This window comes from Opisthocomus hoazin, chromosome 15 (genome assembly GCF_030867145.1).
Source record: "Opisthocomus hoazin isolate bOpiHoa1 chromosome 15, bOpiHoa1.hap1, whole genome shotgun sequence".
Taxonomy (NCBI): domain Eukaryota; kingdom Metazoa; phylum Chordata; class Aves; order Opisthocomiformes; family Opisthocomidae; genus Opisthocomus; species Opisthocomus hoazin.
In genome coordinates this window covers 10372902-10391890 of record NC_134428.1, presented here as the reverse complement: position 1 = coordinate 10391890, position 18989 = coordinate 10372902, and positions in this window count along the sequence as shown.

The window sequence follows — 18989 nt, the reverse complement described above, 5'->3', positions numbered from 1 at the left end:
TGATTAGGATTTTGATGATGTGTTAGCTGTGAAAAACTACAAGTGAACGTTTTTCAGATGGCGTTTCAGATGGAGAGCTGTGCAGTACAAGAATAGAAAAGCAACATTCTTTGGTCGTCTGAACTCTTTCAATAAATTGACATAGCTGCTGCCCGAATGATCCTTTCTTGTAAGTGTTGTAAATGCTCTGCCATACAATCATATCATTGTTTCTCAACTATCTGGGAGGTAGTTACTTTTTTTTTTTCCTCCTTGCTTCAGCTGTGGATACATAACTTAAAGGTTGTTTTTTTCCTTAGCCATTTTCCTGACTTAATTCTTTTGGTGTGTAAAGGAATCATTTTTATCAGGCCAGGTTTATCACTATTGAGAAAGCACATGGCTGTTATGTCATGATCAACAATTCCTGTGTCAAGATCATGTATTTTATTATAAATTATAGTACCACATTAATTCAGATTATTATTTCTTCAACTTCTTATGCAAAAGGTATTTTCCTCCACGATAGTTCTGTTTCAAAAAAAAAAAAAATAAAGACTGTTTAAAGAAATAAGAAGAAGAATTCCTGGCTTATAAGTACTAGATAATAAATTTCCCTTTTAAAATTGCAATAAAAAAATTAAAACCCTTGGCAATCTAGACCTTCATGCTGATACTGACTGAGATTCCTGGCAGCGTTGCTCAGTGATTTCTGGCTTTGAATGTATGAATCTCATGGAGAAAGCTACAACTACTGACAGGATTTTGTGTAGACGGAGGGCCAGGATCAACATGCTCCTGACATACGCCCGAGTTGCAAAAATGCTTCAGTGACTAGGGCGTTTGTAGGTAGCATTGCTCTGGTGCAAAAGCAGTTGCAATCTCTGTAATGAAGTAGTTGTGTCAGAAGCAAGTGTGTATTGATTGTCTACATAGGATTATGAAGCACCAGAACCAACTCCGTTTAATGGATTCATTTAATCCATTTATTGGATATTCTAGTGAGATCCCAAACTATAAAACACTGTGATGTGCTGCTCCAGATAAGGGCTTTATGGTAAAGAAAGTTCCATATGTGAAAGATTTTCATGTTTCAAAATTGGCTCAGTTCCGCACTGGAGTGAAACAAAAAATCCCTGAAGTTGCATTTAAAAAACCCCAAACAAAACAAAAAAGCCCCACTCAGCAAAAACAAAATAACAGAAGAACACACTTCTATCCCTTGCAATCCTCCTCCACCTCTCCCAAGTATCATTTAATAGAGTTCACTGAACTTAAACATTTTAATTTTGACTTTTAAGGTTTACTGTGTGTTACCCTAAATACAAAGTCTTCAAAACGAATAGAAGAAATACTTCCTTCTATCATGTCAGAACAAGCTGCTTTGGACTTTTTCAAAATGTCTGCACCTTTTCTATAAGGTATTTCAGGGAAATTTAATTAGTGCTTTGATTTTGAAGACACTTGGCATTCTGTTACAATGTGGTTTGAGCAAAGTTTGTCTAGTCAGCTTGTCTGGAGACGTTTTGAAGGGGCAGTTTAAGGCAGATGTTGGCAGGAGATGGTTTCCAGGTAAACGTCACCAGGGCCAGGATTTCATCTCTGAGCAGCCAAAACCTGTTGTCTTTCTCTGCCCTGCGTACTGGTGTAGGATGGTACACTGTACACAGAGGGTTGACTAACAGAGCAAACGGTGTCTGTTGCTCCTTGTATCTAACAGTAGTCTGGATGATAGAAGACTTTCCGTGGGAGTTGAGCACTGACCTGCTTTCATGTGTGGGGAAAGGCTGTGTTTCACGTGTGGCATAGAGCCATGAGAAATTAAAGCCCAATGAGCTTTCACATCTCCACTTTTTCATCTAAGCTTGTTGCCATTACTGGGGAGAACCTTACCTGCTTGCTAGCCCCATTGACATCGATGAAACTAATTATGGTAATGCAAATACTGTTCAGAATGACTCTTTCTCAAAACCTGTGCCTTCAAACACCCTGTGATTTTATTATGTGTAATTCTGGTATGGGTAGTCTTGTTGTTACTCCCAGTCCAAACAAACCAAAAATTAAATAGTATTTATATATATTAACCCCCTTAAAAGATTTATCTGGCTTGTAAATAGCTTAAAAGCTCCACAAGATGTATTTGTTTTTTATGTACTTCTGCTTTTCTTCCTGTTTTGCTGTGTAGCTCATCTGCCTGAGTTTCCGCATTATTTTGGTGTCATTTTTCAGGATGAACAGGGGAGCCTAATCAACTTGAACTAAGCCATTCATTATTTTACATACCCCTATGGTGTTCCTTTCAAAGGAAACACAAGTGGTTCTCACATTGGAGACAAAATATTTTCAGCCATCTGAAAGCCAAATGCAGCACTGTGTGGGAAGGGCATTTTTCATTTGTAATAGTGTGCACAGGCTTCAAGTGTCCGAATTAAAACCAGCTTTCAAGGAGGTAGTTTAGCAGCACTCGCAGCTGGCAGTACAAAACCAGAGCTGCTGTAACAGGAGGCAGTCTGTGCAAGTCTAAAAACGATTAGCTTGAGTGACTTCCATTTTCTCCTTTCTGAATGGATGAACATGGTAAAGTAGTTATTTCCTGTGGTTACATATTATATACAATTATGCCACTTGTGTGAATTATTATTTTTTTCCTCTAGGAAAGCCTGCACAGCTTGCTGGGGTTTTTCGTTGGCTTGTGGTTTGTTTGAGTTTTTTATTTGGTTGGTTTTTTTACACCTCATAATGATGTGTGACAGGAGCTTGCCTGCCTTTGAAGAGATTACAGGTTCCCAAGCTTCAAATTCCTTCCACCCAGGAAAATGCTCATGTGTGCTATGACAGAAATGAGCTGGTAAATACTTCGGTCGTATTCTGCAACAGTCTTAGGCTAGCCATGATGTAGTTACAAGTTCAACATGTTTAAACACTTAGTTCTTTGTCTAAAGTCATCTCCATAATCAGGTATCTAGTAACCAGATACAGTGACATTTCTTTCCACAGACAGCACACGCTGTTGTTCTTCTGGTCACAGAAGGAAAGAACGATTGGGAAGTCTTCTCACTCAGGTACCCCAGTCTGATACAGTGATTAACTGTCTAGCTTGAAGATCTCGCTTTGTCTCATCTTGGTCTCAGCCATTTCTTTAGGCCTTCTCCCAGAAACACAGAAGGAACAAACCAGTCAACTAAACAGCTCAGAAAATGGGACATCTCTAAAGCGTTTGTGGCCGTATCTAGAGGGATTTAATTGTTCCTTCCACAAAATCTAAAAGAGGATTTAACCAATCCGTTGACGTCATCTGGGTCTAGCAGCCTTAGCCATTGCAGCATAACAAACGTATGGAACTACATCAAAGACACAACACTTCCCTTTGATTTTGGTTTAGCTATTTCCATTTGAAACAAATGTTCAACACATAGCACATTGCTGATTGCTGAGACATGTTGATCTATAATGCAAGTTGTGGAAGAATAACAGCAATAGGAAAGAGTACTTTTTGTCTGTTTTGTTTCATTATACAGGTGTGAACAACATGGATTCCAATTGCCTTTGGAACAATATTATTAGAATAAAACCTATCCCAGCAAGAAACACGTAATGGGATTTTGTTGTGGATTTTGTTCCATCATTAGGCGAAATGTTCCTACCTCTTAGTTTCACAGATACTCCACTGCTGGCCTTGATATTCGCTGTATGAGTTGTGGCTCAGGTGGCAAGGCATTTCCACAAGGAGACAAGGTGATAACTCTTCTGACGGGTTATCGCTTTTCCAGAATAAATCTGGAGGGAAGGATGCAAAAAAATACTATTGGATCACTGGCAATACAGGCAGAAATGGTAGCCACTGCAGACAAGTGTGTTTTTTCTTTTTCCTTTATTTTGGCAAACATGGTCTTTCATGTTTGTTATAGATTGTGCAGGGCATGTGGAGTGAAATGCAAAGGTGAAAGGAGGAAAAAAACAATGCAGCAATCTAGGGAAGTTGAGTTTTGAATTACAGTGTCTCGTAAAAACTACAGTAAAGACTGGGACTCTGGTATAAAAACACAGGAAGGAACTGTCTCTTTCCTGAAGAGATTTTAACATTGGGTCCCAATCCTGCAAAGAATTAAACCACTCCTAAACTTAATACATAAGTTATTGTAGTCATCAGAACACCAGGACTCTGAACTGCAGTCTTGATTGCCAGACTGCGGCGTCTGTGGAGATGAATGTCCTGCTGAAGTTCATGTGAGTTTATAGTGTAAAGAGTTAATGTTAACAGATCTTGTGTGCAGAATCAAGGCTACAAACATCAGTGTATGGTCAGAGGGGCTAGAATCACATATGAGACAGCAAAATAGCTGATATGATCCATGTTAATTCCTTTGCGTCTGTCCGTAGTGTCAATATTTGCCTTTTCAAGCGTTTCATGCTTGAATTGCCCCATTTTGTTGTTTTACTCTGGCACCTCATTTTCTTCATCATTAGTCCTCTTAACTAGACAAAAACTCTTGTTTTTTTGCAGGCTGCTCAGTTTTGGGGAAAAATTGGTAATAGAGGCAACTCTCTAGATTGCAGTACTTACAAAGCACAAATGAAAGACTGCTCCCCAAAGATTTTGTCTTGCAACACTTCACTGAAAGGTCTGTGTTTTTATTTGCTTGTTTTTCCTTAGAAAGCAGTTCAGTGATTTCTTCTTGATTTCTTCCTCTTTCCTCGCTTTTTGTTTGATGCTGTTCTTGCATTTCTTTGTCTTCTGTTATATTTAAAACAATAACCAGAAGATCTCTACCTCACTTTAACTCCTAGCATTCCTTTTATTTCGGATGACAACAGGTTCCCCTGTTTAGCATGAGGCTCATATTTTTCATGAAATTTTACTTTAAAAAATACTATGTTCCCTGGCATTGAGATTTGATCCAGCCTGTGTCTCTAGGCTGTACACTCGTGGTGTCTCTCCTTGCAAAGGTGAATTTGGTGTACATGGGTATATTTCAGATGATGTGAAAATTGATGAGCCTCTTAAATTGCTTCATTGACATGTCTGTGAAGGCTGCATGTTTCGTGCCTGATTAGGAATCACTGCCTTCTGCACTTCATTCTGGTGTCAGGGCCAGGATACAGCACAGGTTACGGTGGGTGGCCACTGGCAGGATCCCTGGGACCACCACGGGTGTTCAGGTAGCGACAACGCTCGGCTTCGCTTGCTCCCTTACTCCCGTGCCGTAGACCCCGCGGTGTCATCAAAGTGCATAGCACGCTTGCAAGCAGAATGCCGGTACATGAAGGCAAAACTGAAATAATTGAGTGAAGATGAGAACAGGAAATATATTTGATCTAAAAGTAGTTGCCTTAGATGTGTTGATATTGGAGCCTTTTAATACAAATATCTGGGGAGCCGGTGGAAGGAGAGTTTCCGGGAGAGGGAAGCCATCAAGCGAAGCCTATAGGAGTTGCACCTGCTCTTGCCGTTAATCACCCTTTGAAGATGGCGGGAGAGGAGTCCCAGCCTTCTGGCGCTGGCTGGGAATCTGGCAGTGTAAGCAGATGTTATCCTGCACCAAACAAAGAGAGGATTATGAAGCTGACAAGGCTCGGCATATGGGATAAAGTAATCTTATGAAAGACTGTTACCTGCTCTCCTAACGGGGAAGCAATGGTTGCACTTTTTTTTTTACTTTTTTATTTCTTTTTTAGATCATTTTAAGCAGCTGTTGAATTTTTGAAATGAGACTGAACGTATACTGCAGTCTCTTTAACAACTCTAAACAATGCAAGGTCAAAACTTAAGGTAAATGAATAATTTTCAGGTAGCCCTTGAACTACTGGTGGGACGCAGAACATGACTTCTCTTTTTGCCTATGGATTTGCATCATTTTTCCCCTTTGCGCAGAGCTAGTTTTGATGCTAGGAGAGGTCATGTAAAAATAACATGCAGAATAGTTCTCCGTATGCTCTGAAGTGTTACCACTGACAGGATTAACTGATCTGCGGGAGCGTAGCGCTCTTACAAAACAAATCTGATCTCATACCTGGAGATCTGATTCTTTCTGTGCAGAAAAGGATAGAATATTATGAATGCGAGTAGGGGAGTTGTCAAGGAGCAGATTGGTACTTCAGGGCAAGGAAGCTTGTGAGATTTCAGACTATTAACAAGGGCCCATTTTTTATCTTGTAAGGAAAAGGGATAAACTTCAGAGGATAAAATTCAATATCGGAACAACAAAGCATACTAAATTACTGGTCTTATATTTAGTTGCTTTTAAAGTTTATCCATTTTTTTTTCTCAGATCCTTTTGCATAAACCCCAGCTCTATTATTAGCCCAGTTGACTTATGCTAATGTTACTTTCATGGTAATTCCATTTCCCATGTAAGGGCCCTCAGAAACAGTCTCCCCAGAATTGTTAACAGTCTCCTACATAGTGATGAGGGAGGAATAGAGTTGTTACGTATCTGGCTTTTCTGGTTATGATTAACAGATCTGTGCACTGAACCCTTTGTCTTTTGAGTCTTTGTTTAATAGTACGATGGTTAATCTTGCAATAACTTGGATTTGTTGAGATTCCACCAAAGCAGTTCTGGATTGAGATTTGTTCAATTTTAAAACTTTTTGGCCACAGTAAACCAGTGGACCAAACTGCATGCATAAATCTTATTTTAGCAGGACCTGTCATTCTAGGAGATGAACCTGTCTCTCCAAAGACCCCCCAGTACAAGTCAAAACAGAGGGGGTATGTTGCCAGGACCCTGAGGGCACCAATGGGCTTTAACGGCTCTGAGCAGCATCACCCCCCCACCCCTCATGCATTGCCTGCCAGCCCCGTGATTCTCGGGCCCTGGTTGGAGCTACGCTGTGGGATGCCCATCTCCAGCCCCGTTTGAAGAGCCCAGGGGGTTTCTTCCCGGGGTTTCCTGCAGGAACATTCCTCTTCCCACCAGCCTGTGTTTTCTCGTGCTTTGAGCAGGCTGATGATCTTTCTGTATTGTCTGATTCCTGGTCTCAAACGCATCGCGTGGAAGCCAGCTGCTGGTCATCGCTGAGGTTCCTGTAACAAGACAGCTTGTGGTTTTTCACAGTTGTGAAGTGAGGTTGGCAGTGTCAGCACAGATTTTACGTTTCATGGACATTGCATGACAGCTGCTTCTGCTAAGAATGTGTTTTTGAGGTTAGCTTTGGTCTTATGTCAGTGCCATTAGTAGACGAGGCAAAACTTTTTGCTTAGGATATTGGTTTAGTTACAGGTAGAGAAGCCCTAGAAATGCTACTTTGCTTTGTGACAGACTCGCTTATTCAGTTATCAGTTTTCCCCCTATTTAACAGGAGGAGTCTCTTTAAGTATGTGATGACAAGCAGATTTATAAGGGTCCAACCCATGTAGAAACTGTACAGCTGTTAAGCGCAGTCTGTGATAATCTGGGGAGGGAACTAACCCCTCTAATCAGCATAGTTTCTGTTTCTTTTATTACACTAATAAAAGACTTGCCCTGGTAGGGATAACTGTCTGTGTGATCTATAGTTTTCCATCTCTAGCTGGTCTTTGGGATTGGAAAAAATACAGAAGTGAGAACAGAACAGGAAAAATCGAACAGGGAAAGATAAAGAGAGAAAACGTAGCAGATGTGTTCTAATACAAATTGTATAGTTGGAAGGGTTGGCGTTACTGTAAACAGTTTAGGAATTAAATTCTTATTTTCATTTGTCAGAGAGAGAAGAAAGCTGCCACTCCTCTTAAGTTCTGTCATCCAAACAGGCATTATCGTGCCTCATCCTCTGGATTGTGCCTTAGGGCATGCTGTGCCCGAAACAGTACACAGTTAAATATCAGAGGAGGAGAACAGATAGTCAAAATCTAAAGAAACTGCACCGAGTCTATGGAGGGTCTGGGAAAATGCCAAGGTCCTTACTGCTACTCAAGTATTTCTGTACTGATTCTTCTTTGGTAGAGGATAAGCTTAAGGACATACCTAAAGAGCAGCTGCTGTTTATCAGTTTTTCAAGAATACAGAGTTTGTTGAGAGGTCTGAGCACAGCAAATGCTGCAAGTGTAAGAATGGTTCCTGCTTTTGCTGATACAATTTTTGACCCACTGATTTGTATATGTTGTGTGGGAGTGTATGTTTGTGCTTGTAGGAATGATGAATAGTCCCTGACTCAGCAAAGAAAACTTCACTTTAATCTTGATTTTGTAAGACTAACAGACATAGTCTTCTACCACCCTCTAGACTTAGAATAGCCATATATGCTGCATCCACTGTGTGTGACTTGTAGTTCCTCAGTGGGTTTGCAGTGCTTACAAAACCCTGATATCGATGCTGTTAAAACAGTTGAACTTCCTACAAAGATAACTGGTTTTGGGTTGGGAAATAACTTTATTGCAGTAGTACAGATCTTTGCAGACATGAATAACATGGCCAAAGTAGTATAACCAGTTTACTGCTATGATAATTGGGTATCCAAGTATTATTAAAGTGACCTTGTGGTTGATGTCCCTGTAGATAGCTCAGCAGTTACATTCCAGACAGCATATTCCAGACCACTCAAACTGTCAGTCCTCTAGATAAAATCCATAGCAATGGTGTAATGTGTGTAATGAGGACTTCAGAAGTGTTTGAACTGGTACACCAGAAAGAGAGGCTCAGTGATTTGATCTGTCTGTTGTTGAGTTGGGAGTGGAAGCATGGTCCAAAGATTAAAACAGTGGTTGGGAAAATTTGCATCTTCTATCCTAGACTTTGGACACCACATCTGCTTGGTATGACCCTGAGAAACTCATTTTTCTGTTGCATGTCTACGTGATGTTCCTTAAGCTTGCCCCTGTTATAGATTCTTCCAAAAAGGGACTGTCCTGTCTGTGTGTGAGGTGCTCAGAGAAATGAATTCAAATCATAAGCTATAGATTTTTGCGTAGAACTGTGTAAATTTTCCTTTTGGAAGGAAAACTCAAAACCTCACATTTTAAACATGCTATCATGTTTTGATTCTTCTGCTCCCCCTAAATACCTGGGTTTTAGTTGTGGTTATTAAAATGCTTGGAAAGAATCATCATAAGAGCACACAAAGTTTCTTAACATAGGCAAAATATTCAACTGGCAAATGTTCCCCAGCTCAGCCTCTTAGGAATAACACTAGCAGTGAATCGCCCCGTCTGGCCCAGTTCTGCTAGCTGGTGTGAACGGAGGAGTTTCATGGGATATTTCGTTCCCCTTCACTCTGTATGCACTTGGCTCCCTTCTAGTTGTTGGGTGGTCCTGGAACTTTGATTGATTGAGACCACGCTGCTTGTCCTTGAAATGGTTATAGGTACTATTTGCTGAAAGAGGAGTGGTCAGACTCACTCTGCTAACTTTGGGGCACACCGAGGCAAGATTTTTCGTATATTTAAGATAGCTTAAGTTCATCCGTAGCAGTCCTATTTATTGCTCTTAAAATTCCAATAGGATGCTAAGAAAAAGGTTAATTTTCATAAGGTATAATGCCTGACTAAACATTAAGGACTTCAATTCCCCAAATCTTTGTTTTATGTTAGATAAGCTTCCTGTAGGTACCAAGTAAGGCCTCGCACTAGATTTAAATGGAGACACCAATCCCTGTTTTTATCCAAAAGGCGTACAGTGACATAGAGGCTCATTGTGTGTCCTTCCTTTTTTTTTTTTTTTTTTTTGGAAGCTCCTGCAATTTAGTAGATGTTATGAAGAGAATATAGTTAAATGTGATTCTTAATATGTTAATAATGGCAAAACTCTCTCTTTTCATTAAATAATGTGATGACCTTGAGCCAGTGTTGTTATTTATACTTAGATACATTTGCTGATTTTACCCACAGCTGCCTCTCCCCAGCTTCCCCTTAAGTGTCTGGCACTTGGCACCTCTGCCGCAAAGAGCAGTGCACGTGTTTCACCCACGCATTGCGGTCATGAAGGAAACAAAAATCAAATGTTCTTTGGTACCAGCTGTTTCCAGATGTCCTTATTAGTCCAATATTATTTGATTTAGCAAACGTAGCCCTGCTACTTTATTTAATACCACTGAATCTGTTTTTTAAATCCCAGAGGGTGCCAGAAATACCCTGTTGTTATTCCCTTTGCACATTTTCCAATCATACCTAAAATTGCTTTTGCACATAGAATTGACAAGATTAGGTTACAATTAGCTGTCTTGCTGGATTTTGATTGCATCTGTGTGAGAGGAAGAAAATCTTCCTGCCTGTGAACAAGTTGGCTAGTAGTGCTGTTGTGCTTGGCATGCAACAGTTGTAATGACTTAGAGAATGATTTTAACGATTCAACCGACTTTGATATGTTTAGACTTGATATAGCAATGCAGCACCCACAGAAAAATTAGCACTAAAGGAAAGAAATTTCCATAATCTTTCCTACCTTACTCTCTGTACAATGAAGAAATCAGCAGCAGATTTCACGGACCAGGTAGAGGGGAAATGTATTTTCCCTTTCCCTCTACCACCCACCACACAATCTCATTAAATCGTGTTTAATCATAATATTTTTTATTCGGTAAATAATTTTGATTTATTTTCAACCTATGAGCTTCTTGAAAACAGTTTTATTTAACCTTGCCATTTTTAAACTCCACCGTTCAGGGATTTTTCTCCAGTTCTGCTGAGAATTTAGAAGAGATCTACTCTGAGGGCAGATTATCTGCTATCTGCCTAATGCAGATTTTGCTTCTCCTAAGTATTGAGTGCTGAGGGCTGTAAGAGCCATCTTACTGAAATAGATGGGCCTCAGGTCCCATCCAAAAGAAGTGTCTATATATTCTTACATGTTGCTGTCTGTTACACAGCATTATCTTCTCCTTGAATTTACTAAACAGAAGAACAGCAAGTGACAGATACAGAAATAGATCTGATGTATGTCACTGTGACTTCATCCAGTTGTGGAATCAAACTGAAATCTACCTAGCGCTCTGCTGTACAAAATAAGTTGTGGAAGGGTTTCCAAGTGAATTAGAGCCTACAAGCAAAGAAGACATATCCTAAACATTTGTATGAATGCAAATGTTTTTGTGTGAAGGCTTGGGACAGGGATAGAAACGTGCAAGAGCCAAGCAATCGCTCTTATCTTCAATGAATATTCCTCAGCTGTGAGCTTGAAATGTGCTGTTCAGCCCTCTGCATGCCCTGGGACTCTGGCTGCGCTAGTGGAGTGCCGTGTTGAGGACAGTGGTAGGGGTATTTTTTCTCTATGCTTGGACCAACTCAAAGCAATGATGGTTGTTTCTGAAAGAAAACTATTGGAATTTTACAAACTCTGTGTGCCTGAAACTTCAGTGGCCTGCTGTTTTATTCATGTTGAAAGCAATCGTTACATCATCTTCATTCCCAAAATACAGGACTGCAGCTCACTGTCAGTGTGTCAGGTATTCATATTGTCTGTGCTGTAACAAGGCTGTCCAGTAAGCTTTAGACTTAGATGAAGGATCATAGAATCATAGACAGTTTTGGGTCGGAAGGGACTCCTAGAGGTCATCTAATCCAACCCCCCTGCAGCGAGCAGGGACACCGCTAACTAGATCAGGTTGCTCAGAGTCCTGTCCAACCTGGTCTTGAATGTTTCCAGGGATGGGGCCTCCACTACCTCTCTGGGCAACCCGTTCCAGTGTTTCACCACCCTCATTGTACAGAATTTCTTCCTTATATCCAGGCTAAACCTACCCTGTTTTAGTTTAAAACCATTACCCCTCGTCCTGTCACTGCTGTCTCTACTAAAAAGATTGTCCCCATCTTTCCTATAGGCTTCCTTTAAGTACTGAAATGCTGCAATCAGGTCTCCCCACAGCCTTCTCTTCTCCAGGCTGAACAAGCCCAACTCTCTCAGCCTGTCCTCATAGAAGAGGTGCTCCAGCCCTCGGATCGTTTTTGTAGCCCTCCTTTGGACCCGCTCCAACAGTTCCACGTCCTTCTTGTGCCTCTTTCCTTTCTCTATTCCTAAAGGCAACTATTTTCAGAGATACCGTGAATGGTATAAGATTGTTGAAATTGGGTGAATAACGAGTATCTGTGGTTTATACATGATCTTGTCTTTTCCTGTTTGTTGTGCCTTGATGCTTTGTGTTTCTGGGCTCCTCAGCTGTTGCTCTGGATTCCAGGATGTGCTTCTAGCCGTGTCTTAAACTTACTAGTTTGGAAGACTCAATAACCGCTTGTGCGAACAGTAAAATCTTCCTTTTTTTCCGTGAAATCCTAAATCCTCTGAATGTCTGAATCCTTCTTTAATAAATGTTGACACTCGACATATATATCTATATCTATATCTATATCTATATTTAATTTAAGGTAATGATCTCAAAACGGACCAATAATCACTGAGCTAGAAGTTGATAGAAGTTTTATCTTTATTATCAGTATTCTGAGAGCTAAACTACTGCTGAGACATTGAGGGGAAAGGAAATCACCATAGAATCTCATGGCTTATGTTATTTTGGGTATTCTCTTGAGTTACCGCTTCCTCTAGCTGAAAAATTGTGATTTCCTTATTGCTCTCTTATTTTGCTGTGTGGAGGGACATTTGATCACTCCTGGCCTACAAGGATCCAGCACTTTCTAAGGGGAATATTCGTGTCAGAATGCGATGCTGCAATGCAGTTTAAGGGGAAAAATGAAGGGGAAAAAGGGAGCTCCCACTGATCAGGTGGCCACAGAAATACACCACTGTTCAGCATTAAGGCCTATGTAAATACCACTGCCTTTAATCTTCAGCTGGGTCTAGTGGAGGATGACCCTGCTGATGGCAGGGGTGTTGGAACGAGATGATCTTTAAGGTCCCTTGCAACCCTTACCATTCTATGATTCCTAAAGAAGAGCTGCTTCTAAGTTTTTGGTTTAGCGAGGACCAATGTATGTCAGGACGTGAGAGATTTGGTATCATTAAAAAAGTATTTGGTGTCCATAAATACGTGTTTTTATTCTGTGTCATCAGTGGGAAGGGGCAGATGAATTCTGAACCTGGAAGGAAATGACCTCTGGTAGTACAACTCTTCATTGCTTCAAGATTCTGATTCTAAGAATATTTACTTTTTCTTACCAGCTTATGCCATTTCCCCCCCCCCCTTCTATCTGGGAGTGGATTAAGACTAAGAGGGCTGAGTAGAGGAGGAGTGAAGAAGAGAAAGCAGAACAATGACAGATACTTCTGCTCAGTGGAGTGTGTAAGCAGATAAGATTTGATTCAACTAATGGAGGAACAAAAAAAAATATGTGAGGACAATAGTTGCACTAAAAATTGCCAGTACTTTTTTTTTTTTTAGCAAATGCTATTCCTCTAAGAGGCAAAGCTGATACATTTACTTTCTTTGCTGTTGCAGCTTAGGAAAGTTCAAGAAGTCAGCTGTCAGATTGTGGGGCCCTTATAGGCTAAGGAATTTCAATTTCAAAGTACAAGAGATTGCAGCCTTGAAACAAAAGATCATTAAACACTAATAATTCCTGACTATTGCTGGAGCTGTGAAGTGGGTAGGAAAGGGTGTCTCTTTTTAAGGGGCAGTGAGTGTGACAGTGAATCTTGCACTCAGTTAATTCTGAGGGGCCACATAAGGATGATAGGAGGGAACTTGGATATGAATGAACAGATCATTTAAGGCCACTGAAAAAAAACCGCACGTGAATGCCCATGAAATTGCTCTCAAAGTAACAGGATAAGTTCTATGACAACTGCTGAATCTCATTTCCAGAGCACCTCAGAAAGCAGACTTGTCTTGAGGGAGCTGGGCTTCTTCAGCCTGAAGAAGAGAAGACTGAGAGGGGACCTAATAACTGTTTATGAATATCTGCAGGGTGGGTGTCAGGAGGATGGGGCCAGACTCTTTGCAGTGATGCCCAGAGACAGGACAAGGGGCAATGGGCACAAACTGAAGCAGAGGATGTTCCAGCTGAACATGAGGAAGAACTTCTTCCCTCTGAGGGTGACGGAGCCCTGGAACAGGCTGCCCAGGGAGGCTGTGGAGTCTCCTTCTCTGGAGATATTCCAGACCTGTCTGGACGCGGTCCTGTGCAGCCTGCTGTAGGTGACCCTGCTTTGACAGGGGGTTGGACTAGATGACCCACAGAGGTCCTTTCCAACCCTGACCATTCTGTGATTCTGTGTCTTACTAAGTCGTCTTATGGAAGAAAGCGTAGTGTACTTCAGATCTCAGCTCCCAGGTAGCAAGTGAAACGTTAGCTGCTAACTCTGAAGTATATTCAGTTTATCACATAGGTATTGTTAAAGATATGCACATGACCATATAAAGGACACGCATGCATTTTATGATCAAACTACAGAAAAGTGATATTAGGCAGACCAAAAATCTGAATTTTCACCTTTGAATAATATTTCAAATTCAGTCTGAATGACTTAACAAATTTTGCCCTCCCTAAACTACGCTTTATTAAGTGTATTTTTCAGCAAAGAAACTATTTGTCACAAAAATTGCAAAACTTTCTGTACAGTGACCTTTAAATCTTCTTGTGCTGCTGCTTTCCAAGACAAGCTTTTTCAGCCTGTAGATTTACTTTGCAGATTTGTTTGTAGATTTGGTAGATTTACTCTGTTCCCAGATGTATTATGTTGCATTTGGCTGTATTAAAATGCATTTTTTAGGTTGCAAGTGATTCAGATCTCTCTGTAATAGTAACCTGTCTTTGCTATTTACTGCTCCACAAATATTTGTAGCAACAAGAAACTACCACCAAAAACTTCACAGCAGTCTTACTGCTGACAAAAATCTGCGATAATGTGGGGCCAAGCTCTTTCTTTGACCTAAGATTGGAAAGGGATGAGCTCTCTGGTTTCTTCTTAATAGCACCCACATCTCAGTCAATCATCTGTTTTGTTGGTGTTTGTTTATATCGTACAGTGCAAGTTTTCAATCAGAAGTTAAGTTAAAAGACAAGATGTATGACATCAACATAGCTGCCTCCGTAACTGACCCAAAATTGCTTAAATAAACAGACAAATAAAAGATTAGATTTGCTACAGTACCTATGTCCTATGAAAACAGTGCTGAGTAACTTCTTTTCATTGCTGATAGTGTCCCAGATGTAACGCTTACATGCTCTCTCTACTGCTAACCAGAGAGGAAAATGATGTCTAGTTTTCCATGTACTATTTAAAAATAATTATATTAATAATAATGAAAAAATGCAAATACCTCGACAATCCTTGATGCTTTGAGAATTTCCTCAGCCTGTTGACATTTTAGCAAAAAAGCAAAAGAAATTAAAAAATAAGCATTACTAGTTCAGAAACCTGTGTAACTACTCCTTTAAGTCGTTGGTGTATATTGTCTAGGATTGTTGATACAGAAAAAAGTTTGATTTTAGCAAGTGGTCCCCACGAATTTTCTTTTGACATAACGTAAGCTGTGTGCTCTACATACGGCCATAAAAGACTCCTGCTTTTTATTGCAACTTGATAGCCGTGCCAAAAAACCCCACAAAATCCCCAGATTTCTTTCACCCAAACTCAAGCTGGTTGAGATTTCTTTCCTTTCTCAGATGCTGCCCTGGAGCTAGCTGCTGTTAGTGGTGTGGGAGGAGGTGGAGATGGCGTTTCCCTAGAGCCCTGAGGCGTGCTTAGCTGGCGGCAGGGTGGATTTCTGCAGGGGAAGGATGGGGCAGAGGTGGGGAGACAGAGCTGGCAGAGCTCCTTCAGCAGGCAGGGTGACGTTTGGACAGAGCAGATCAACCTCTGCTTTGCACAGGAAGGTAGAAATAAGAAGGAGCTATCCCTAGGCATGGGAAAGGACCTTGCAGCCTTTGGTCAAACTCAAGAGGCTGCTGGAAGCCACCACGCAGAAAGCAAGATTTAAGAAAAGGACTGGCCCTATGGGGATACCGTGGGCACTTGGTGGCAATTTCTTTCAATCTGTTTCCCCTAGTGAAGCTGAGCTCTCTCTATTTTAAGTTATTACTGACTGATTCTAAGTCAGTAGTTTATGGTGTTGCAAAACCTGCCCTGGGATATCATAAGCCAGTGGTGTTTCTTGGTGCGCTTGCTTAAAGAGAAAAAAAGATGGCTTCATCTCCAGACTCCAAGTGATTTAGGATCTTCTTGCATTGTGTGACATGTTTATATCATAATATGCAAACACATAGATCTCCAAGATACACTTAGAATTAATGACACCTTGCACTGAATGATGACTTGGAAGAATTTATTGCATTTTCTTCTGCGGTTGAGTGTGTTGGAATGGCAAGATGTACTAATCAATAGGAGCTGCTTTTAGCTTGTGGGAGGCGAGTCAGATCCAAGATTCTCCGGACAGAATTTGTGAAAGTAGTTACTCAAGACCTGTGGCTTCAGCAAAGGCCGGTGGATGGCTGTCAGTAGCAATGCTCTTCCAGCTTCAATCGTCTGTGGTTCATGGGATATGCATACTTAATTATGCAGACATACAGAACAGTAGCTTACGTGTTAAACATACACTGATGTGCACAGGGCCTGTTTTGCCTCTCACTCTGAGTTTGAAGCTGCAGTGCCAGCTTCTTTGACTACTGAGGAGACTGTGCCAGAACACCAGTGAAACCTCTCCAGCACACTCAGTATCAGGCTGCTGTGAAGCAAGCAAAAATGAATGGGGTGGGCATAGCACTGTGTGAATCTGGCTATATTGCTCCCAAAATGAAGTTTGCTTGGGTACAGCCGGCAAGGCTACAGGGAGCTTGAATATATTTCCACTGTATTGCAAGTACGGAAATAGATGGCACCCAAAAGAAAAGAGAATTTATATCCTGTATATCAGTAGATTTCCCCAAAACATCACAAAGGGCAAATTACGCGAGAACTTTAATCAAGTGACTGAGTTTGTTTGGATTAAAAACCTTTCAGCTCTATTTTCACTCAGCTCCCATGTTTGTGTGATTGCTTTAATTTGCATTTATGGGCCTAACATATTGAAGCATCAGCACTCACATCTAAAATCAGCAGTGTTAAGACTATGCACTAGGAATTTTTATTTAATCAAAATACTGATTTAGAAAAAATTTAGGCAGCGGAATAATGAGAGAATACCAAGGAGTAAACAGGCCACTTCATTTTTAAATCTTCCTCTGCTGTCCATGGGAGACATTACATTCATTTCTCCTCTTTATCAATTTATTGCTTTTGCCTTTAGACTGGAGGGAAAAATAAACTCCCAACCTTTCATGGCTGTACTGAGGGCAGCAGCATTCATTGCTACAATAGCTTTTGGGGTGTTTTGTAAATTTGTTTAAAGGACTGATAAAAAGGGGAGAAATAAGCCACTTTTTCAAATCTGTTCAAGTCAGAGAGGAATAGTTGGTGTGATTGTCTATGCAATGCATCACTGCCCTCTTTCATTTTACTGCAGTGATAACTGCTCGTGCGAGACCCGTGTAGGAGTCATACAGCTGGTATACGAAACTGTAGAAGAGGAGTTCCTGTTTTTATTTTAGCCAAGCATCAGAAAATGGGGCAAACAGCTGCCTGGGGCAATTCTAAATGTCAAAGTAGAGGCCACCGCAGCACGGAGGAGCATCTCTGACACAGAAGCCTTTGCAGTTGAGTCTCAGAGGTATGAGGGCAGACTATAGAGAGAAGCCTGCCAGCACTGTTCCCCATACTTGGAAACGGTGAGTCATCATGAAAGAAAAGTATCGTCAGTAGCAATGGGTGCCAAGCTTTACAAAGGGCTGTTTCGTCAGTCTTCCGGTGCCAAGAACAAAGTCTTGCTCTTCTCAGTTCTCGCAGGGTCTATCCAATAGCTTTTGAGCTGATTGAGTTTCTAATACTTGAGTTACTCCAGCTTCTCCCCTATTATTCTTTTCTTACCTGACTGTGGATCGTATTAGCCATCTTCTTGTGTCCTGAGAAAGCTTGTATTTGAGGGAATGCTGCTGGTGCCTGAGGAGGGGCTCTCCTGGTCTCAATAATGGCTTTTTGAGGCCGGTCAGACTGAACTTGGAATGTGAGAGAGTTTCCCTCATCTGAAATGTGAATGGGCATTGATTGAATAGAATACTTGTTTGTATTTGATCTGTATGTTTTGCACCAGTTGCAAGGAGTTTGTATGCAGTGGTTATGTGGTAGTACAACAGTACTTAAATGATAAACTTTTGAAAAGCCGTAGTTCATTCCTTTGTGGATCAGCCATAAAGATATCCATGGCACAGGCAAGCCCTCTCTAATATGGAGAATTTGTACCAAAGAGATTTTCTAGCCCTTGAAGTGCATTGAGTGCTTTCTAGCACTTTAAAGTGCTATATGTGAACATATTACAAAAGAAACACCAAGTATTGCATTTCTGAACACTTCCACTCCATCAAATCCAATACTATTTTTTTTAATTTTTATATTTATTTTTTTTTTAATTAAAAAAAAAACACAACAAAACCCCAAACACAGTGAATTTCAGATGGATTGTATGAGTGTCCAGAATCAGGGCTTTATCCCAACAAAAGGCCTATTCATTATTCCTTTCTTCATGCATAATGTAATTAGCACAGCTCAACTGAAGCAGGTATGGGGTTAAGAAGAATTGCACCCTTACCACAAAATCCCCACCAAATTCAAGTCTTGGGAGGAAGATCCAGCAGGACTTAAGTTATTGCAGACTCAGGTTTCTTCCTTTTTTTGGCTTAGAAACTGAGGAGAACTGCGTCCCTTGTCTCCGAGAATTGAAAGGCTTGTTAGGTACCTAACCTCAGATATGCTGCAGCAGGGAGTGGAAAATGCTAGTGCAGGTTTCATGTAAAAAAACCAGGAATTATATATACCCTGTGAAATGGATGGTGCCCAGAGCTTTGGAGTGTGTGAAATAACAAAAAAATATCCATTCCTTGTTAGAAAGGCCTTTGTGTTTGTAGCTGATTGTTACTTGGAGGGATTTCCTACTTAAGTCTGCCACGGTTCAGATTTTCTCTGGAACTCAGAAGCTAAATGTATTTCTCAAAGTGATGGAGAAGACAATATTATGAATAGATAAAAAAAAATTTTCTCCTCAATGAAGACATTTTGTTTTTCTGAGTGGTGTATCTTTAACAGTTTTGAGATTTGTATATCATGGTCTTGAGA